The sequence below is a fragment of the Orbicella faveolata genome, unplaced genomic scaffold (assembly GCF_042242905.1).
Source record: "Orbicella faveolata isolate gen_17 unplaced genomic scaffold, um_ofav_v1 contig_47, whole genome shotgun sequence".
Lineage (NCBI taxonomy): Eukaryota > Metazoa > Cnidaria > Anthozoa > Scleractinia > Merulinidae > Orbicella > Orbicella faveolata.
The window spans coordinates 18,230,423-18,254,464 of record NW_028301577.1 but is presented as its reverse complement, the minus strand read 5'-3'; the positions used below and the strand labels follow the sequence as shown (position 1 = coordinate 18,254,464).

General features: G+C 37.7%; 1 long non-coding RNA gene across 1 annotated transcript; it reads left to right on the top strand.

Annotated features, from left to right (window-relative positions):
- Nucleotides 1-91: 91 nt before the first annotated feature.
- LOC149097449 (uncharacterized) lies at nt 92-15,603 on the top strand. Its single transcript, XR_016204349.1, has 5 exons — nt 92-844; nt 1,082-1,130; nt 13,512-13,570; nt 13,830-13,886; nt 15,011-15,603. It is a non-coding gene; the product is annotated as an uncharacterized LOC149097449 (long non-coding RNA).
- Nucleotides 15,604-24,042: the final 8,439 nt, after the last annotated feature.

Below are 24,042 nucleotides of genomic sequence, written 5' to 3'. Positions count from 1 at the left end.
ACCAACACACAACCGCTCTCATGTGGCTTTGATAGCTTAGTTGGGAGAGCATTGCACCAGTATCGAGAGGGTCGTGGGTTTGAATCCTGTTCAAAGCCTGAAAATTTTTTCAGGTGTTTTTCCAGTAGTGTTATAGCTGCATTCGCATCTATCATCATGTCTACTATTTACTATATTTTTATCTAATGCTAGCTTAAGCCTTGTCCTATATCCCTAGTAGGAGCACTAAGGGTACTACATACATGTACCTGTGTGTTCTAACTAGTATTGTCGGATAACGACTATAAATCAAAGGCTCCATCAGGAGTGCTCACCGGAGCCGATATACAAAATATCCGCTCCGCAGGGCTTAGTACGCTGGCTGGGATTCTTAAGCTTTGGCATGGAACTTGCTGGGAAGCCCGCTTCAAAACAATTGCTTGCTTACTGGTTTATACTCGGAAGCTTATCCTAGCTGGAAAATGCGCATTTTTGGCATGAATCTAGCTGGTAAATTTTAATGTGAGGTTTTCCCTGGTAGACTAGCTCCATTAACAGCCGCCACTCTGGAAAATTAGCCCCGGGAAATTAGCATGCACTCATCAACCGAAGGCATTTCGCGCGAAGAATGGACTCAGGGTGCCGCCTAGTGATATGATCACTTAGGATTCGTCTATCCAGGCATGCGCTGCGTCATATTACACAGCAATTATATGACCCCTGTGTGACAGCTGAGCTGTCGACTTTGAAAGCGTAAACGTTGCTATTGCAGGCGCGGTCACGTCCCAGCCAAAGCTTTTGGCTACAGCGCTCTACAGAGTCGGGAACGGTTTCTTAATAAGAGAGTTGATTTTATTTCAACAAGGTAAGTTTCCTGTACCTTCTCTTGTCTGTTAGCTGTGTAGTTTCAGACCTACTCTACTATTCTGTATTTGCCGTTATTGTTCTGACCAAGTTGGATAACAATTAATTTTATGTGCATTATCCCCGAGCATTATCTTCTTGGTGTGCTTTCCGTTTAGACAACCAGATCTTCTTTGTTGTTTAACACATGTCGAAAATTCTTGATTTACTTATTCAGATGTTGACAATTTTGTTTCAGCAATCGTCAGAATCGTTTCGTGTAACGCAGCTAAAGACCATTTACTGAGGTATCTCAGTCTTGTGAGCTGTTGTATGTCTTTCGTGCAATAGTACCGGAAATAGTATCGTCTTTGACAAATGCTTATGCGCGCCGTCTACTTTAGATGTAACATGTTTACTTGTATAGCTAATAAGCTTATATACACTTAGTATTTAAATTTAAATCAAATTCTAGGCACAAGTATTCTCATCATATCGCGAACATTTCATCGAGTGTGTGCTTACCATACATCGACAGACAGACAGACCAGGACATTTAAGCAAAAGTCGCGGATTGTAGTTGTTTTGTTTTTCGCTATATCGTTTTTGGGCTATTGATACTGTTATATTTATGATACTGCTATATTTATGGAAAATGGAACAGTTCGTTTCGCTCGGAATTTTTAGAATAATGGTAATGTGGCAGAAACTTTAAGAGAACGAAATCTTATTATCTGAACTTATGAGCTGTTGTTTCCTTTGATTTTACACTTCTTCCGAAAAGATATTCCACCGTTCCCTTGGGTGTCCCTGATGTTTTGCTACGAAATTTACGTCTTGAAGTCTCAAGGGTGGAATTCTGTGAGCGACTTTCGTGCTTCATTTCTATGATTTCCAATCAGGTTATTCTTAGTTTAATAGCGCGCGCGAATATACGTATGTATATTTTATTTGTATGAGTTCGGCTTGAACGCGTCCCAAGCAAGGAGACAAACAAGGTTTTATACGTAGCTTAACATTCCGTTGTTTCTACATTCACAAAGCTTGTTTTAAGAAAAAGGTAACTTGGATTTCCAGGGTTACAAACGATGCAATTTTTTGGCGTTTGTATTTTCGTGCAATTTTGACGCAAATACCGAAAGAACGGTATCGCGATGCAAAGCAGCGAAATTTTATCGCGTGTGCCATAGTTTCTTCAGCGGCGCGTGACGCCAGAATAACAGTTCATTTTTTTAGGTTTGCCATAAGTCGACTCTTTCTTGAAGCGGAACAAGTGTAACTGCGAGAAGTCTTCTCGTTCCGCCAACACGCACGAGTTGAAATTTAATTTATTTAACATTGGCGCGAAAATATGGTTGCCCACCGATGACCAGATATGATGACCTTGCCTCGAAAAAACACTCTCTCAGGCCACTCCTTCCTAAATACGAAATAACTGAAGCATGTTTGATTAACATAATACCGGGTTAACTTTCATACTAGTACGAACGAAGGGCGCTAAAAAATGCCCAAATTTTGAATTAGGGTAGGTGCTGTGGTCTTGCAAATGTTTATGAAACATATGGGTCGACTTGAGATGAAGATGAAGTTAAGATGAAGAAAAAAAAATACTTTTAGCCTTCGAAAAGGCTCCCGGCGAGGACAGAAAAAAATTTGGCGAGCGCGAAACAGAATAATTCGGAGAGTGAAGCGATCGGGGCGGGACAGGGTAGCCTGTAGACTTATATATTTGATGTGCCTATCCGCCGTTTGTGTTAAGCTGCAACAAATCAATCAATGAGGTAATTAGACCTGTCAAGAAGCTACATTTTCTGTACTGGCAAACAGATCTAATCGACTTAATCATTCAGCCAGGCCCGGCGTAAGTAACATGTTCACGGAACATTTCAAATTTTGTCCCTCCAGAGCCAATATTTAGAGAGCTTAAAACATATTTTGCAACACCGAAGTGAGCCTAAAGAAATTATTAGCAAATGATAGAGGTGTCGAACTCTGCTAAGCGACATGTAGATAACAGCGGAAAGTTCGGAAACCACGCCCTTGACCACTTGGGAAAAGTTTTCATCTTTGCCGGCTAAAAAACCACAAAAATTTGAAACCGCAACGGGAAAGGAAAACTTTTAGACAGAAACGGAGGGTCGCACTAGTGGGAGATAATTGTCAGTACCAAATTTCAAATTTATTTGCTTGGCAATGTCATCCCAAGCTTTGCGGGCTTGACTGCTATTGATGCGATCGAAATTCTCGGCTCACAGGTTGAATAGCATTTTTTCTTCGTCATCTAACCATCTTACATAAGATCGTTTTCCAGTATCTACGGGTTCAGGATCAGGAGACGATTGGGAAGGCGAAGATGACGACGTTTGTGAAGTGCTTGCTTGCATGGACCTGGTCGGTAGAGCGCTTTCCTGCGCAATGCTCGCATGTGAAGTGCTCGGTTACGTTCCCCTTCCAGTCATATCATTGTAGACGGGAGCATACTGCGGGTATTCCATGCTCTCGCCGTAAAAAGCTTGAAAACCTCGTTTTTCATGTTACGCTGACAAGCGTTCACAGTTACCGCTGTGATTCCCATTGTTTGGCTCGACTTTTCGAAAATCTGCCTGCCCCACCCAAACACTACGGCGTCTTTGATGTTTTGCCGATTCGCAAAGTTTTTGCCAAAGCGAAAAACCTGCGGTCGCTCTAGGCAAAGGCCCGCGATGACAGATTTCCACCGCAAAGTAAACAAATTCTGGCAAAGATTTCCCAAGTGCGACCCATACCTATAGCACAGTCAGACGGCTCCACTCTACTTAAAATTCCTCCTCATAACAGAGCATTTTGTTCTTGTTAGGCAGCACAATCAGTATCAAACTTGCTATTAATTGCCCTTAAAATAAAGACGTTTTGATCGTAATATCAGTCTCAATGCGTTTACGTAATTTCAATGTGATGTTCTATAAAAAAGGCTTTACAGAAAAAGAGACTCTAGCTTTCCATATTTTGCGACTCCGTTTGAACTGGCCTCTTTGGAGCATTCTTTGTTTCTGTAGGGAATCATGAAATGATGCCGCCTCGAACAATCGCGGTGTTGAAGGAAACATGAGAGGCACACCATTGGCTACCGAGCTCACAGCTCACAGCAAGAGGAAAAGGGTTTGCAAAAATTAATGAGCTAGTTACTTCTAACCATATCTTTGTTAACTAATAGAGAAAAAAACGTTAGAGAAAAAACGTTTGTGAACTATTTAGTGGTTGTTTAATGCTTAAAGACCACATGCTGAATGGTATACAGGAAGTGAGTTAACCGCTTTCTCACTAACCGAAAGTGTCCCGTGACAGAGCCTCCCAACAAAAATGAAGTTACCTCTTTAACGGCTCATCGTAAGCTAATTTTAAGTGATCTCGTTGGAGGCTCCAACACATGGAAGGTTGTGCCGCGAAAGTATTTGTTATCTCTGAAGGGAGGTTTGGAAACACCAAAAGATTATTTTACTTGTAGACGACTGCTGGTAATTTTCCCAAATTATCCCAGAATCCTGATGTCTTTTCGAGAAATTCGGAGGCATTTGAACAAGTGTTTGATCTCAAAAGACTTTCCTAAACTGGCGAAAACACGTCAGCTAATTAGGAGAAAAGTGTTGTCTGCCAAAATACAATAAAGTAAGCTTAATGGAGATAAATTTTGCTTGAAACATGTAAACCTAACTTAATGTTTAGAGAAGTGTTTGCGATTTCGCAAGGGAGTCCAAACTTCTTCTGAACAACTTAACTTAATTTAGAGAAGTGATGGTGATCTCACAAGGGATTCCAAAACTTCGTAACATCTTAACTTAATTTAGAAAAGTGTTTGTGATCTCGCAAGGGATTCCAAAACGTCTTCTGAACACCTTACCTTAATTTAGAGAAGTGTTTGTGATCTCGCTAGGGATTCCAAACCTTCGTAACATCTTTACATATTTTAGAAAAGTGTTTGTGATCTCGCAAGGGATTCCAAAACCTCTTCTAAACATCTTAACTCACTTTAGAGAAGTGTTTGTGATCTCACAAGGGATTCCAAAACTTCGTAACATCTTAACCTACTCTAGAAAAGTGTTTGTGATCTTGCAATGAATTCCAAAACTTCTTCTAAACATCTTAACTTATTTTAGAGAAGTGTTTGTGATCTCACAAGGGATTCCAAAACTTCGTAACATCTTAACTTACTTTAGAAAAGTGTTTGTGATCTCGCAAGGGATTCCAAAACTTCTTCTAAACATCTTAACTTATTTTAGAGAAGTGTTTGTGATCTCGCAAGGGATTCCAAACCTTCGTAACATCTTAACTTACTTTAGAAAAGTGTTTGTGATCTCGCAAGGGATTCCAAAACTTCTTCTAAACATCTTAACTTATTTTAGAGAAGTGTTTGTGATCTCGCAAGGGATTCCAAACCTTCGTAACATCTTTACTTACTTTAGAAAAGTGTTTGTGATCTCGCAAGGGATTCCAAAACTTCTTCTAAACATCTTAACTTATTTTAGAGAAGTGTTTGTGATCTCACAAGGGATTCCAAAACTTCGTAACATCTTTACTTACTTTAGAAAAGTGTTTGTGATCTCGCAAGGGATTCCAAAACTTCTTCTAAACATCTTAACTTATTTTAGAGAAGTGTTTGTGATCTCGCAAGGGATTCCAAAACTTCGTAACATCTTAACTTACTTTAGAAAAGTGTTTGTGATCTCACAAGGGATTCCAAAACTTCCTAACATCTTAACTTATTTTAGAGAAGTGTTTGTGATCTCGCAAGGGATTCCAAAACTTCTTCTAAACATCTTAACTTATTTTAGAGAAGTGTTTGTGATCTCGCAAGGGATTCCAAAACTTCGTAACATCTTAACTTACTTTAGAAAAGTGTTTGTGATCTCACAAGGGATTCCAAAACTTCCTAACATCTTAACTTATTTTAGAGAAGTGTTTGTGATCTCGCAAGGGATTCCAAAACTTCTTCTAAACATCTTAACTTATTTTAGAGAAGTGTTTGTGATCTCGCAAGGGATTCCAAAACTTCGTAACATCTTAACTTACTTTAGAAAAGTGTTTGTGATCTCGCAAGGGATTCCAAAACTTCTTCTAAACATCTTAACTTATTTTAGAGAAGTGTTTGTGATCTCACAAGGGATTCCAAAACTTCGTAACATCTTAACTTACTTTAGAAAAGTGTTTGTGATCTCGCAAGGGATTCCAAAACTTCTTCTAAACATCTTAACTTATTTTAGAAAAGTGTTTGTGATCTCGCAAGGGATTCCAAAACTTCGTAACATCTTAACTTACTTTAGAAAAGTGTTTGTGATCTCGCAAGGGATTCCAAAACTTCTTCTAAACATCTTAACTTATTTTAGAGAAGTGTTTGTGATCTCACAAGGGATTCCAAAACTTCGTAACATCTTAACTTACTTTAGAAAAGTGTTTGTGATCTCGCAAGGGATTCCAAAACTTCTTCTAAACATCTTAACTTATTTTAGAAAAGTGTTTGTGATCTCGCAAGGGATTCCAAAACTTCGTAACATCTTAACTTACTTTAGAAAAGTGTTTGTGATCTCGCAAGGGATTCCAAAACTTCTTCTAAACATCTTAACTTATTTTAGAGAAGTGTTTGTGATCTCACAAGGGATTCCAAAACTTCGTAACATCTTTACTTACTTTAGAAAAGTGTTTGTGATCTCGCAAGGGATTCCAAAACTTCTTCTAAACATCTTAACTTATTTTAGAGAAGTGTTTGTGATCTCGCAAGGGATTCCAAAACTTCGTAACATCTTAACTTACTTTAGAAAAGTGTTTGTGATCTCGCAAGGGATTCCAAAACTTCTTCTAAACATCTTAACTTATTTTAGAGAAGTGTTTGTGATCTCGCAAGGGATTCCAAAACTTCTTCTAAACATCTTAACTTATTTTAGAGAAGTGTTTGTGATCTCGCAAGGGATTCCAAAACTTCGTAACATCTTTACTTACTTTAGAAAAGTGTTGGTGATCTCGCAAGGGATTCCAAAACTTCGTAACATCTTAACTTACTTTAGAAAAGTGTTTGTGATCTCGCAAGGGATTCCAAAACTTCTTCTAAACATCTTAACTTATTTTAGAGAAGTGTTTGTGATCTCACAAGGGATTCCAAAACTTCGTAACATCTTAACTTACTTTAGAAAAGTGTTTGTGATCTCGCAAGGGATTCCAAAACTTCTTCTAAACATCTTAACTTATTTTAGAAAAGTGTTTGTGATCTCGCAAGGGATTCCAAAACTTCGTAACATCTTAACTTACTTTAGAAAAGTGTTTGTGATCTCGCAAGGGATTCCAAAACTTCTTCTAAACATCTTAACTTATTTTAGAGAAGTGTTTGTGATCTCGCAAGGGATTCCAAAACTTCGTAACATCTTTACTTACTTTAGAAAAGTGTTTGTGATCTCGCAAGGGATTCCAAAACTTCTTCTAAACATCTTAACTTATTTTAGAGAAGTGTTTGTGATCTCGCAAGGGATTCCAAAACTTCGTAACATCTTAACTTACTTTAGAAAAGTGTTTGTGATCTCGCAAGGGATTCCAAAACTTCTTCTAAACATCTTAACTTATTTTAGAGAAGTGTTTGTGATCTCGCAAGGGATTCCAAAACTTCTTCTAAACATCTTAACTTATTTTAGAGAAGTGTTTGTGATCTCGCAAGGGATTCCAAAACTTCGTAACATCTTTACTTACTTTAGAAAAGTGTTTGTGATCTCGCAAGGGATTCCAAAACTTCGTAACATCTTAACTTACTTTAGAAAAGTGTTTGTGATCTCGCAAGGGATTCCAAAACTTCTTCTAAACATCTTAACTTATTTTAGAGAAGTGTTTGTGATCTCACAAGGGATTCCAAAACTTCGTAACATCTTAACTTACTTTAGAAAAGTGTTTGTGATCTCGCAAGGGATTCCAAAACTTCTTCTAAACATCTTAACTTATTTTAGAGAAGTGTTTGTGATCTCACAAGGGATTCCAAAACTTCGTAACATCTTAACTTACTTTAGAAAAGTGTTTGTGATCTCGCAAGGGATTCCAAAACTTCTTCTAAACATCTTAACTTATTTTAGAGAAGTGTTTGTGATCTCGCAAGGGATTCCAAAACTTCGTAACATCTTTACTTACTTTAGAAAAGTGTTTGTGATCTCGCAAGAGATTCCAAAACTTCTTCTAAACATCTTAACTTATTTTAGAGAAGTGTTTGTGATCTCACAAGGGATTCCAAAACTTCGTAACATCTTAACTTACTTTAGAAAAGTGTTTGTGATCTCACAAGGGATTCCAAAACTTCCTAACATCTTAACTTATTTTAGAGAAGTGTTTGTGATCTCGCAAGGGATTCCAAAACTTCTTCTAAACATCTTAACTTATTTTAGAGAAGTGTTTGTGATCTCGCAAGGGATTCCAAAACTTCGTAACATCTTAACTTACTTTAGAAAAGTGTTTGTGATCTCGCAAGGGATTCCAAAACTTCTTCTAAACATCTTAACTTATTTTAGAGAAGTGTTTGTGATCTCACAAGGGATTCCAAAACTTCGTAACATCTTTACTTACTTTAGAAAAGTGTTTGTGATCTCGCAAGGGATTCCAAAACTTCTTCTAAACATCTTAACTTATTTTAGAGAAGTGTTTGTGATCTCGCAAGGGATTCCAAAACTTCGTAACATCTTAACTTACTTTAGAAAAGTGTTTGTGATCTCGCAAGGGATTCCAAAACTTCTTCTAAACATCTTAACTTATTTTAGAGAAGTGTTTGTGATCTCGCAAGGGATTCCAAAACTTCGTAACATCTTTACTTACTTTAGAAAAGTGTTTGTGATCTCGCAAGGGATTCCAAAACTTCTTCTAAACATCTTAACTTATTTTAGAAAAGTGTTTGTGATCTCGCAAGGGATTCCAAAACTTCGTAACATCTTAACTTACTTTAGAAAAGTGTTTGTGATCTCGCAAGGGATTCCAAAACTTCTTCTAAACATCTTAACTTATTTTAGAGAAGTGTTTGTGATCTCGCAAGGGATTCCAAAACTTCGTAACATCTTTACTTACTTTAGAAAAGTGTTTGTGATCTCGCAAGGGATTCCAAAACTTCTTCTAAACATCTTAACTTATTTTAGAGAAGTGTTTGTGATCTCGCAAGGGATTCCAAAACTTCGTAACATCTTAACTTACTTTAGAAAAGTGTTTGTGATCTCGCAAGGGATTCCAAAACTTCTTCTAAACATCTTAACTTATTTTAGAGAAGTGTTTGTGATCTCGCAAGGGATTCCAAAACTTCTTCTAAACATCTTAACTTATTTTAGAGAAGTGTTTGTGATCTCGCAAGGGATTCCAAAACTTCGTAACATCTTTACTTACTTTAGAAAAGTGTTTGTGATCTCGCAAGGGATTCCAAAACTTCGTAACATCTTAACTTACTTTAGAAAAGTGTTTGTGATCTCGCAAGGGATTCCAAAACTTCTTCTAAACATCTTAACTTATTTTAGAGAAGTGTTTGTGATCTCACAAGGGATTCCAAAACTTCGTAACATCTTAACTTACTTTAGAAAAGTGTTTGTGATCTCGCAAGGGATTCCAAAACTTCTTCTAAACATCTTAACTTATTTTAGAGAAGTGTTTGTGATCTCACAAGGGATTCCAAAACTTCGTAACATCTTAACTTACTTTAGAAAAGTGTTTGTGATCTCGCAAGGGATTCCAAAACTTCTTCTAAACATCTTAACTTATTTTAGAAAAGTGTTTGTGATCTCGCAAGGGATTCCAAAACTTCGTAACATCTTAACTTACTTTAGAAAAGTGTTTGTGATCTCGCAAGGGATTCCAAAACTTCTTCTAAACATCTTAACTTATTTTAGAGAAGTGTTTGTGATCTCGCAAGGGATTCCAAAACTTCGTAACATCTTTACTTACTTTAGAAAAGTGTTTGTGATCTCGCAAGGGATTCCAAAACTTCTTCTAAACATCTTAACTTATTTTAGAGAAGTGTTTGTGATCTCGCAAGGGATTCCAAAACTTCGTAACATCTTAACTTACTTTAGAAAAGTGTTTGTGATCTCGCAAGGGATTCCAAAACTTCTTCTAAACATCTTAACTTATTTTAGAGAAGTGTTTGTGATCTCGCAAGGGATTCCAAAACTTCTTCTAAACATCTTAACTTATTTTAGAGAAGTGTTTGTGATCTCGCAAGGGATTCCAAAACTTCGTAACATCTTTACTTACTTTAGAAAAGTGTTTGTGATCTCGCAAGGGATTCCAAAACTTCGTAACATCTTAACTTACTTTAGAAAAGTGTTTGTGATCTCGCAAGGGATTCCAAAACTTCTTCTAAACATCTTAACTTATTTTAGAGAAGTGTTTGTGATCTCACAAGGGATTCCAAAACTTCGTAACATCTTAACTTACTTTAGAAAAGTGTTTGTGATCTCGCAAGGGATTCCAAAACTTCTTCTAAACATCTTAACTTATTTTAGAGAAGTGTTTGTGATCTCACAAGGGATTCCAAAACTTCGTAACATCTTAACTTACTTTAGAAAAGTGTTTGTGATCTCGCAAGGGATTCCAAAACTTCTTCTAAACATCTTAACTTATTTTAGAAAAGTGTTTGTGATCTCGCAAGGGATTCCAAAACTTCGTAACATCTTAACTTACTTTAGAAAAGTGTTTGTGATCTCGCAAGGGATTCCAAAACTTCTTCTAAACATCTTAACTTATTTTAGAGAAGTGTTTGTGATCTCACAAGGGATTCCAAAACTTCGTAACATCTTTACTTACTTTAGAAAAGTGTTTGTGATCTCGCAAGGGATTCCAAAACTTCTTCTAAACATCTTAACTTATTTTAGAGAAGTGTTTGTGATCTCGCAAGGGATTCCAAAACTTCGTAACATCTTAACTTACTTTAGAAAAGTGTTTGTGATCTCGCAAGGGATTCCAAAACTTCTTCTAAACATCTTAACTTATTTTAGAGAAGTGTTTGTGATCTCGCAAGGGATTCCAAAACTTCTTCTAAACATCTTAACTTATTTTAGAGAAGTGTTTGTGATCTCGCAAGGGATTCCAAAACTTCGTAACATCTTTACTTACTTTAGAAAAGTGTTTGTGATCTCGCAAGGGATTCCAAAACTTCGTAACATCTTAACTTACTTTAGAAAAGTGTTTGTGATCTCGCAAGGGATTCCAAAACTTCTTCTAAACATCTTAACTTATTTTAGAGAAGTGTTTGTGATCTCACAAGGGATTCCAAAACTTCGTAACATCTTAACTTACTTTAGAAAAGTGTTTGTGATCTCGCAAGGGATTCCAAAACTTCTTCTAAACATCTTAACTTATTTTAGAAAAGTGTTTGTGATCTCGCAAGGGATTCCAAAACTTCGTAACATCTTAACTTACTTTAGAAAAGTGTTTGTGATCTCGCAAGGGATTCCAAAACTTCTTCTAAACATCTTAACTTATTTTAGAGAAGTGTTTGTGATCTCGCAAGGGATTCCAAAACTTCGTAACATCTTTACTTACTTTAGAAAAGTGTTTGTGATCTCGCAAGGGATTCCAAAACTTCTTCTAAACATCTTAACTTATTTTAGAGAAGTGTTTGTGATCTCGCAAGGGATTCCAAAACTTCGTAACATCTTAACTTACTTTAGAAAAGTGTTTGTGATCTCGCAAGGGATTCCAAAACTTCTTCTAAACATCTTAACTTATTTTAGAGAAGTGTTTGTGATCTCGCAAGGGATTCCAAAACTTCTTCTAAACATCTTAACTTATTTTAGAGAAGTGTTTGTGATCTCGCAAGGGATTCCAAAACTTCGTAACATCTTTACTTACTTTAGAAAAGTGTTTGTGATCTCGCAAGGGATTCCAAAACTTCGTAACATCTTAACTTACTTTAGAAAAGTGTTTGTGATCTCGCAAGGGATTCCAAAACTTCTTCTAAACATCTTAACTTATTTTAGAGAAGTGTTTGTGATCTCACAAGGGATTCCAAAACTTCGTAACATCTTAACTTACTTTAGAAAAGTGTTTGTGATCTCGCAAGGGATTCCAAAACTTCTTCTAAACATCTTAACTTATTTTAGAGAAGTGTTTGTGATCTCACAAGGGATTCCAAAACTTCGTAACATCTTAACTTACTTTAGAAAAGTGTTTGTGATCTCGCAAGGGATTCCAAAACTTCTTCTAAACATCTTAACTTATTTTAGAGAAGTGTTTGTGATCTCGCAAGGGATTCCAAAACTTCGTAACATCTTTACTTACTTTAGAAAAGTGTTTGTGATCTCGCAAGAGATTCCAAAACTTCTTCTAAACATCTTAACTTATTTTAGAGAAGTGTTTGTGATCTCACAAGGGATTCCAAAACTTCGTAACATCTTAACTTACTTTAGAAAAGTGTTTGTGATCTCACAAGGGATTCCAAAACTTCCTAACATCTTAACTTATTTTAGAGAAGTGTTTGTGATCTCGCAAGGGATTTCAAAACTTCTTCTAAACATCTTAACTTATTTTAGAGAAGTGTTTGTGATCTCGCAAGGGATTCCAAAACTTCGTAACATCTTAACTTACTTTAGAAAAGTGTTTGTGATCTCGCAAGGGATTCCAAAACTTCTTCTAAACATCTTAACTTATTTTAGAGAAGTGTTTGTGATCTCACAAGGGATTCCAAAACTTCGTAACATCTTTACTTACTTTAGAAAAGTGTTTGTGATCTCGCAAGGGATTCCAAAACTTCTTCTAAACATCTTAACTTATTTTAGAGAAGTGTTTGTGATCTCGCAAGGGATTCCAAAACTTCTTCTAAACATCTTAACTTATTTTAGAGAAGTGTTTGTGATCTCGCAAGGGATTCCAAAACTTCGTAACATCTTTACTTACTTTAGAAAAGTGTTTGTGATCTCGCAAGGGATTCCAAAACTTCTTCTAAACATCTTAACTTATTTTAGAAAAGTGTTTGTGATCTCGCAAGGGATTCCAAAACTTCGTAACATCTTAACTTACTTTAGAAAAGTGTTTGTGATCTCGCAAGGGATTCCAAAACTTCTTCTAAACATCTTAACTTATTTTAGAGAAGTGTTTGTGATCTCGCAAGGGATTCCAAAACTTCGTAACATCTTTACTTACTTTAGAAAAGTGTTTGTGATCTCGCAAGGGATTCCAAAACTTCTTCTAAACATCTTAACTTATTTTAGAGAAGTGTTTGTGATCTCGCAAGGGATTCCAAAACTTCGTAACATCTTAACTTACTTTAGAAAAGTGTTTGTGATCTCGCAAGGGATTCCAAAACTTCTTTTGAACATCTTAACTTATATTAGAGAAGTGTTTGTGATCTCGCAAGGGATTCCAAAACTCCTACAGTTTATTTAACTAGATGAATGCTGTAACAAGGTTTTCGAAAACTGCAGAAAAAAAAAAAGAAATTCACTACCTATACTAAGAGAAATACTTCAAAACTCTCTTTGGTTCTCCTGAAGGTTCCTTGAACATCGTAGTTTGTTATTCAACTGTATGAGTGTTTTTTAATTTATGAAAGTTTCCTAATCATTGAAGGGTTTACAAAGATTTTACTTAGAAGAAGTGCAGTTACATATAGGTTATTTTAAACAATTATACCCATTTACGTGAAGTGTTATTATTTACGACTGTTCTTCGTGATTGTATTTTATTGTGTTCACATGATGTAAGTTTCTCCGCAGGTTCTAGAGTGGAACGTGGAGTACTTTGTTGGTGTTTTGCTGAACAAATTGCATTTCAGGTATGATATAGGCTTTCCTGCAATTTGAAAAGGGAAAAGAAGGGACTCGCGTCCATATAGAGGTGTTTTTTTAACAGTTAGACACGAGTTTTTTTATGAAGGAAAGAGTGGTTTTTTTTTTAGTTTTATTAGGCAATTTCAAAGATAAAGGTACAAAACTGTCAATTTTTCCTTTTGAAGGTCAAAAAAGTCAATACCATTTTTCAAGATAAAGATCAACGCGCGCATGCTAAATTTTGTTCCTTTCCTTTTTACACAGGTTGAAAGAGAGAGTTGACTGTGAGACCATTTTGCGTCAACAATTCAGGTAATTCAGGTAGGTAATTCACCTCATATAATAACGTTAAGGACCGCAAAAAGATTCTAAGGAAAGCTCTTTTTAACAGCTCAGTTTCACGAAAATAAGTAGACATATGGTCAGCTGCATATTACTAATTTCTGGTAGAAATGCTAGCGTCGGACGTGGTGATGGTTGTTGAGCATCTGACATAAGCAGTTAGAAGAAGTGTTATGCAAATGGAAACTGGAATTATGCAGTTTACAGGCTTCGAGGTCAAGATAGTGCCTTCCTGGCAAACGTTTTGTTTAGTAAAGCATATTAAATAATTAGTAGCGTTAAAATCAGATATAATTAATCAGTAACAAGATTCAGTTTTCTGTCAGAAACTCGAAAGCCTCCAGTAGAAAATATCCAATGCAAAAATAGCAGCCTAAATGTATGTCGCCCAGAAGAAACACTTCCCTAAAGGAATTAAAACTATTTACCTTGAAGATTAGGACAAAATAAATCACTGTGTCGAGTTTTAAGGCTATCTTCTTCTCTAATTGGAGATCACAATTACATATACGTTATCAAAAAAGTGAAAACGAGGCTATGTAGGCCAGAGTCGTTTTATTCCCTTATAATCCGTTAAATAAGTCTCTACTTTGTAACCTTTAAACCAAAAAACGCCAAAGCGTTTTTAGTATTTTGTTCCATTTGGTTTTTTAGTGTGATCACGTTATAAGAAACGTGACCAGACAACAGAAGGCATTGGTAGCCATTTTTGCATATGGTCAGTTAGAAAAATAGATCGTTAGATGATGTTGTAGCTTCCTAGAGGGACGCTGTTTGGGCAAGAATGCACTTTCTTTAGTGCATCTGCTAACGAGGATTAGGATGTTTTGGATTATAGATTCTGGGTACGATTTCTCACAATTGCCGCCAACACTTGACTCGGAGCTACAGTTGGGATTATAAGAAGATATATGGTCTTTCACATATTCACTTGTAGTTGGGACTATGGTTGAAGGGGCAGGTGCACCAGAGCAGTTTTGTTTTCTCACAATTCTTTCAAAATTTGCAAACGAATGAACTATTAATATTGCTCTGGCCCGAGAATGAAAACTAGTTCAAAATGTCTGCTGGTTTTTCTCAATGTTGAGTTTTTGTATTTGTAGCTAGCAAGGGGTTATTAATACAGTCTGGATTATAGATTCTGAGGAACAGGTACGATTTCTCATAAGTGCCACCAATACTTAAAGATATACTCGGGGCTGTCAAAAAGTTATGTCGTTAAGTTTGAAGGGGGCAGGTACACCAGAGCAGTTTAAAAACTGGAATGTGTGAGCTCGAGGTTCATTTCCAGCCCTTGTTCCTCCCATTATGGACTGAGAGGAAAAATTCAATTACAATTTGTAAATTAGTAGAGCTAACTCTAGGTATTGAACAGATCCGAGCATGAAATCCACTATAGTACATTTGAAATTATCTGCCAGTTTCAGAAGGTAACTAAGGCAGTCTGAACCTGGGTCCGTTGCGGTATTGGTTTCCTAAAAACGCTGACAACCCTAAACAGCAGTGGCAGTTAAGCAATTAGTTTATCGTAAGTTTTCATTTTCTAGGTATTGCTCATTTTATGGCAAAATAAATGGTTTCTATAGATTTTTTTACAACAAACATTTAATTCTATTGGATTTTACTCTTTTTTTATGCATGCTACATCTCCATTGAAGCCTGTATACATTTGGAAGAAAAAATGCAATCTACTTTGTATTTTTCATTAACAGCTGAATGGAGCAATGAGTTCTTGTAGTCTTTGTGGCCTTGGACACAGTTCAATTATGATACATTCAGCGACAATTGTTTTGCGGAAGGCTATAAATTACCGCTAGATGAATTATTGCATGGATGGAGAACTGTCCTAATCTTACTGCCATTCAATGATAATTGTAGTGTTTCCTTTTTGAGGTAAGTAAAATTTTTTGTTTTTTCATGTTCACTAGTTAATTTAGTCATAATTGATTAAGTAATTATAATTAATTAATTGATTAATTATAACTGAGTCAAATTAATTAATTGATTAATTAATTAGATTCAACGGAATTTTAATTTAATTAACTCAATTAATTAAATTAAAATTGAATTTAAAAAGTTATTTATACTCTTCCTGGCTGGCGCAAAAAGTAATGTAAAAATTGCTGGGAAAACCAGCGTTTCTTAAGTTGTGCTGGCTGGGAAAAAGCATCCCCCAAACGGTTCCTGGCTGGCAACTTCATTTAGTTATCTTCTACTAGCTGGCAGTGCGGAGCGGATATTATTTTCCCGCGGTTGTTAATTATTAACTATTTATCTCTTATTGGATGTCAATTAATACTTTCGAGCAACAACAAGTCAATTTTAAAATTTTTCCCGTTGAGCACTCCTGAAAACGTTATTTATTCTGTAAGGCATTTCTTCGAGCGCAGCACAACTGAGGCTTCAGTTGTCGCGCGTTGTTGATACACTCAGAAACAATACTATAGAAGGTGAAATTATCTTCAGTAAATGTCTTCCTGCGCGTTAGCCCCAGCGAAGAAAAAATAGACCACAAGAAGAAAGAAAGCTGATTCTTTTGGCAGGGTTGGGATTCAAACGCACAAGGGACTGAGCTACAAAGCCAGACAAGCGCTAATCTTAATTAATGTGGCAATTCGTGGCAAGGGCAAGATTGTACTGCAATACAATTGAAATTACTAGAGTCAATTCGCTGATTTCTAGCTTGTAACTAAGCCCGTTAGCCCATAGAAGTCATAGCCTAACGGATGGTTAGGTTGGAAACTCTCTCACTGAAAGAGGATTTCTAAAGAAAATTCTTACCTTTGTTGTGAAAATCTTTTGGCTGACCGAGTCACAACTCACACTGAATTTCTCTTGTTGTAGAGTGGTGGTTGGCTCAACCTAACGGGACAGATAGTATCAAACTTTTCAGTCGCAATTTTGAATTAGTTGCAACGGCTTGATTTGTTGTTTCAACAGCACGTGAAAAGTCACAGGTTGAGCAACTATTTACAAACAGCCAAACAGCTGTGCTCATATAAAAGCCCAAATATATGTACAACAGATTACTAATAAAGCAAACTCTACCAATCTTCATAACTGTCGTAAAACAACTACCAACAGACCTTCAGCGATCCTTATCACACAACGTAATCTTTTTTTTTTCCAAACACCCAATTTTTTTAAGATTTGTCAGCAGACTCACAATACTCGTAGAAATACAGTCGACTCCCGATAACTCCTGTGGGTGGTGCGGTGGCCTCATGGTTAGTGCGCTCGTCTCCGGATCGAGCGGTCCGGGTTCGAGCCCTGGCCGGGGACATTGTGTTGTGTTCTTGGGCAAGACACTTTACTCTCACAGTGCCCCTCTCCACCCAGGTATATAAATGGTTACTGGCGAACTTAATGCTGGGGGTAACCCTGCGATGGACTAGCATCCCATCCAGGGGGGAGTAGAAATACTCCTAGTCGCTTCATGCTATGGAAACCGGGATAAGCTCCGGCCTGATGGGCCACTTGGCTCGCATGCAGACTTTACCCGATAACTCGAGCCCTCGCTAACTCGAACCTCGCGCTAACTCGAAACCAAAATCGATTTTCCCTGGATTTCCGTCATATATTTACTGTAATTTTACCCTAGGTAACTCGAACCCTCGATAACTCGAACCTCCCGCTAACTCGAAACCAAAATCGATTTTCCCTGGATTTCCGTCATATATTTACTGTAATTTTACCCCAGGTAACTCGAACCCTCGATAACTCGAACCTCCCGCTAACTCGAAGCAATTTTCGTTTCCCTTCAGGTGACTTTCTTTATAATTTTACCCTCGATAACTCGAACCATGTCTGTCAATACGTGACAAGCCAAAACAGACAGTGAACCGTAGTCCAAAACGTTAAATTTACTTTGAAGCAGCTGTGTGGTTTATACGAAATTAAGAAATGTATTGTTCCACTTAAACTTGATGCATGAACTTTGAAAATGTAAAACCCAGAAGCCCGACATTGTTCTCTTTAAAAAACCTGTACAGTTCACAGTTCTTGGACTTCTCCCTGCTGCTTTTTCACATTACGTTACGTTCCGATTTATACAGTAATTTAAAGATATATTGTTTTATTTTCACTCGACTTCTCTATTCTGTAATTAAATCTGATTAAAATGTACACTGCATGAAAAAAAAAAAAAAAAAAAAAAAAAAATTGAACGCCTTATTTCCAGTCATTTGTTCCCAACTGCGGATTAGCTTTTACCTGGGAACGAGCGAGCGATGGTTGCCAAGTAACGAATGTTGCCGGTCGTGGCAAAACCGCGAAACGTTCAATGCCGGACGGGAACAAAGAATGTTTCTGCAGAGTAGCAGAAACATATTTTGTTTTTGAAAACAAAAATTGACGCTGGAAACAATGTTTACAGAAACTTACACGACATGCTTATTTGACAGTCAAATCTTGTTTTGTAAAAGAGCAGGAAGTGTTGGCGTCAATACTGTAAATCACTACCTCAGAAGGCTGTGGCTGGTTTCCATAGCAACCATTTTGAGTAAAACTTTCAAAATGTAATTTCTCTTCTTGAGTGCAACAGCACGCAATTGATCTTTCTTCACCATATTTAAACAAACTTTTTCGTCCATTTTAGGGTACCATACCACTTTAAAGAGCCATGCCAGCCAGGAATTGTTTCAGCGCGATCGCGGTCCTGTTTAGGAACAGAAAATAGAACGGCCGAACACCATGATCTTGCAATCGACCGGAAAAACAAAAACGAAACGGCACCGTCAATTGGCACCTCAATTTTACTGGGTAAGAATACAATGACCTTTAGGCCAGCACGCCTGTCGTAATCTTTACTGAGCCGTTCAAACGGAAAGGCAAGCTCTTTGCAAGAAAGGCAAGCTCTTTTAGTTTCAAGACTCTAAAACTCAAAAATAACCCCTGCGTTATTCAGAGTCAAACCTATGTACGTAAAAATCAACGTCGCCACAGCTCCATAGCAGCCTGTCTAAGTCCAAAACGACCGCTCTTTTACCAGGCAAGAATACAATAACCTAGACAAACAAGCTCGTCGAAATCTTTACCGATCCGCTCTAACTGAAAGGTTGTTTAATTTCAAGACCGTAGTACTCAGTAACAGCTTTCGTTATCCACAGACCGAATGAAAGACCAGTACTGCCTGTTAAACTACTCGGGCCCCAACCAGAAAATCACCAAAATTTTATTGATCTGCGGCAAGAAAAACAAACAATTTTAAATTGTTTGTTTTTGATACGCTGATTCTGACCAAGCCACCGCGGCTGCAACCGGCGCAGCGCAGATTGGTGAGGGCGAGTTGAATTTTACTCGAGAATTTCTTCGCGCAAATAAATTTTATTTCAGTTCTCGCGGAAGTAAAATATGACGTCTCATCTAGGCTGAGAGCGGCGGAAATCGAGGCTACTGAGTTTCGACTACATACTGCAGCCAGGCGAGGAAGTCGCCTGGTTACGCCTCACCTCACCTCACCTCACCGCTGTAATTGGTTGGTTTTTAACAGCTGTAATTAGCGCATTTGGATCCTCTCTGTTTCGGTGAGTTGTTTCTTCCTTCTATGAATTAAGAAGAACCTAATGGTTGGAGGGAAATGGCGCTTGTACAAGAACAAAAGTTCTCATTTCTTTTATCCCATGAAATTAGCTCATTCGCTACGACTTCCACTCGCGAAAAACGCCTGTTCCTCCTTCTTTTCTCCGTCTAGCTAATATGGGGCGGGGGGGGGGGGGGACAGGGGGGCGGGAGCCCGGGAGAATAGGGGGCGGGAGGGGTACGGGAGGCGGGAGAGGAAAGGGCGGGAAGCGGGAGTTCTAAGAGGGCGGGAAGCGGGAGAGAAATGCGAAACGCTAATTTTTTTAATTCAACAATGCCTTAGAATACTTTCAAAAACAAGAACCCAAAATACATTTGACTTGCATTAAACGTCTTCTCAGTCACTTCTGAGACTTCTGAGCAAAAAAGCAAACGAAAATTTGCGCTTGGGCTGAAAAACAGGCTTACGTCCGGTGAAATAGTAAAGCCGTTTACAGTGGTTACGTCATAAGTCACGAAATATCAAGCGGCATGAGTGCACGTGTCGCGTAAGCTGTCAAATTGCAAAAAGGTGAGACTACCTACTTCCATGATTTAATTGTCTGATCCCAATAAACGCCGGACTGGTTACTGGAAATGCGTATACTTTATCAGAACACGAGACAACTTAGAATTAACTTTTGAGACTGTCGTCACTGAAAACGGATTTCAGAAACAGATCTGAAGAGCCGATGGAAATGGACTGAAATGGTGAAACTCAAAGAAGATAAACAAGTAGGTCAAAACTTCATTGAATATAAACATATGGCAGTGGTAATCTTGTTAAATTATTTAAAAACAAAGGAAATGCTTAAGAATTGCGAAGCTAAATGACTAGGATGTGTTTTGACTGCCAATTTACAGGGAACGGGAGCAGCACGCAAAAGGGCGGGAGGCGGGAGATATAGGTACGGGAAGCGGGAGAGCAGGGTACGGGAGGCGGGAGGTTCTCACCCGCCTGTCCCTCCCCCCCCACCCCCCCCCCCACCCCCACTAATATGGTCACTTCTCGAAGGGCGACTGATTTGCACTTCGCTAGGAGGAATAATTTCTTGGTTTGTTTATCTTTTGTGATAGGTTTACAGGGACTGGCAACATTTTTTTTTATCAGCGGTTCATTACAATTGAAATGAATTACTGAACATTTCTGTTAAAAACAAAACAAAACACGAGTGGTTTGCCTCTTGCCAGTTGTGTTTTCAATCGTGTTACGATTCATTAAATTATTTGCTCTCGATATCTAATTGCTCGATCCCACTTTACATGTCTTTTTCGTTTGTACACAAACCGAGGGCAAACAAAGGATATTTCTTTATTTTCTTTCTTTATTTAGATAGTATCTGAAATAAATTGTTTTGCCATTAAATGAAATTTGTCCAAAAAAACAAACAACAAAAAACTGAGATGACATTGGGCTTTTAATCGTCACAATGTTTTCGCATATAAAACCTAGACTAGAAATCTCAAAGAACAAGAGTTACCCTATCAATAATATCAATCACCCAAAACAAGAAAAGGCAAGGATCGATTTCTTTGGCCATAACAAAGATCGAGTTCTCAGCATATTTACCAAACTCGATACTTTTTAACCACTGCTACTATTTTACTAAACCTACATATTTACCAAAGAGCGTTAGGTAGTTTGTTCAAAAACGGTACACAAAATTTGCTGGGCGTAATCATTCCGAAAGGCGCAGGCAGTTCCGAAGTTAAATTCTAGCTTACTATTGTGTGATCTCGGCGTACCTTTCCTATATTTTGCTCTCAGAAAAAATATTGTGCTTTGTTTTTTTATAGGCATGCGTCAAGGGTTTTGTCCATAAAATAACCCATAAAAAATATCTACTAGTAATTGTTCGCGTAACATACGAAGGTAAAGTTAAACAACCTCCTAAGGATCGCGAGGAAAAGATCTGTATGACCAAATATTAGACATATTAGTTACAGTGGGAGTCACAGTTTTTTTTGGCCGAATTATGTCTTTGCTTGCGTTGTCGTCCGTTTGCAGTGCATAAGCCAACGGTTTTGAAACTGGTTTTAAAATACAAGCGACACACGAAGGTACATGTTTTCGGGCGCAAACAAGTGGACAACCGCGAGATTGCAGTACGTGACCCGTATTTGTGCAGCCGCCGCTTTAATTAAATTTTAGCGGGAAAATTGTCAAATGCTTCTTCGTAACTGTGGCTCATGTTGCGTTGTTCAATGATGTACTATCCTCATTATCGTAAGTTGTCATTTCGCAAAAACTTGGTTGAGGAAATCTAGTTTGTCCTCTATTTTCTAAGATGCGATCATACCTTGCCTCCCCGATGATCACAGCTTGAAGGCAGGTTATTTATTTTAGTATTAAAACAGCTCGAAACCGGCCCTATGTCTACCTGAGAAATAACAATACCTAAACATTTGTTGCCGGGGTAACAATCTCTTTAATCACAGCATTAAGAATTTTTAAAGAACGACACTGTTACTGTTACTTCGAATGTTAATTTAATTATGACAAACGCAGAATATCAGGAAAGAAAGAACTGTTATCAGGAAATAGATGTAAGCGCCTTTTGAAGATCGTGTCGGCTTTTGAATTCTTACAAAGCAATGGTCATTACCAAGGCTATGAAAGAGTGTTTGGCTTATCCACTGCGGGAGCAAAGGTCGAACTGTCAACAACTAATAGAAACCCCAAAAAGTTTAATAAGTAGAGCACATTTCACCATTTGAATGCAGCCAAACAATAACGAGAAATGTCATCAAAAAACCAATGGAAAGACGACAATTTTGGCCATCCGCACCCACAACTGGTTTTAATCGCCGTTTTCACTGTAATTTAGACAGTCTGTTTTCCAGAGTAAAACTTGTAGGATACGCTAAGAACTTTCCCGTTTCAAATTTTCTCCTTCAACTAAAATTGAAACTACAATCGAAAAACTGACTGCTTATTTGCATGTATTCCTTTTCTGCAGATTTTCAAACAGTACAGTGCCCATTTTCTTCACGAATATCACGGGTAGGTAGAAAAATAAAGGATTGCAATGTTACTGCGTTATTGACACCGCCGTTCACGAACTAAGTTTTAAACTCTCTATTCATGGCGAACTTGGCATGTTGCAGGCTTTTTACTAATTTTTTCTGAGTACAAGGCACATGTTTTCACAAGGAAATGCTTTTTTTTTTAAATGAGCAATTACCGGGAGAGTGCATGCAGTTTCGGTGATAAATAGGTTGTCTGAGTTTAGCCAGGTTTTCTTTGCCTTGATATGTCACGGCGCTTTAACTTCTCCTCCTCGGAGTCTTGGGTTCCCGAAGCGTTCGGAACTGAGAAGATCGAGTCATCTCTTGGCAACTCCTAATAATTACAAAGAGACCTATACGTATCACTTTCTGAATGTTTTTCTCGCATGCTATAATGTCCAATTGTGCAGTGGTTATCAACTCTAACATGAGGCTCTTTCCTACAATTTTAGTTTGAAATTCAAAACATTCTCATTAGCAAATGAAACAGCATTTTCTGGTTAAATGTACAGAACTAGAAACGGTTTCTCATATTTCCTAAAAAGAAGACAGCCTCCAGGCCATTCACAATTTTCGAAAATGAATTTCGTCCTCAAAATTTTTGGTCAGATAGAATGCCGTTGAGGACACGCTTTTTCGGGAAACGCAGGAAGTATTTAAGTCTCAAAGTCGTTGAGCCTCACCTTGTGATTTGCAAAACTGATGAAACGCTCTTAAATGGTTATTAAACATTACAGAGTTACATTCTTGCGACGAAATGTCTTTTCCTACAAAGTGATTCGCTTATTTGGCGAATATTTGTCAGTATAGACTATTATAACACCAAGCGCTTCCAATTCTCGAGGAATTTTCAAAGAATCACGCAGAAAGTAAAAATATGTTTCTGGAAACATGTTTCCTCGCTTTTAAAGAGCTATGACAGCTAGGAATTGTTTCAGCAAGATCGCGGTCCTGTTCAGGAAAAGAGAACGACCGAACACCATGATCTTGCACTAGACTGAAAAAACAAAAACGAAACGGCAACGTCAATTTTACTGTGTAGGAATACAATGACCTGGACCAACGCTTATCGTAATCTTTACTGAGCCGTTCAAACGCAAAGGCAAGCTTTTTGCAATTTAGTTTCAAGACTCTAGAACTCAAAAATAACCCCTGGGTTATTCAGAGACAAACCTATGCACGTAAAAGTCAACGTCGCCACAGCTCCATATCAGCCCGTCTAAGTCCAAAACGAACGCTATTTTACTGAGCAAGAATACAATAACCTAGACAAACAAGCTCGTCGAAATCTTTATCCATCCGCTCTAATTGAAAGGCTGTTTAATTTCAAGACCGTAGAACTCAGTAACAGCTTTCGTTACCCACAGACCGAAAAAAGAACCAGTACTATCTGTTAAACTACTCTGGCCCCAACCAGGAAATGAAAAAAATTTGACTGACCTGCTGCAAGAAAAACAAACAATTTACATACGCTGGTTCTGACTAAGCCACCGCGGCTGCAACCGGCGCAGCGGGGATTGGTTAGAACGAGTTGAATTTCACTCGAGAATTTCCTCGCGGAAATAAA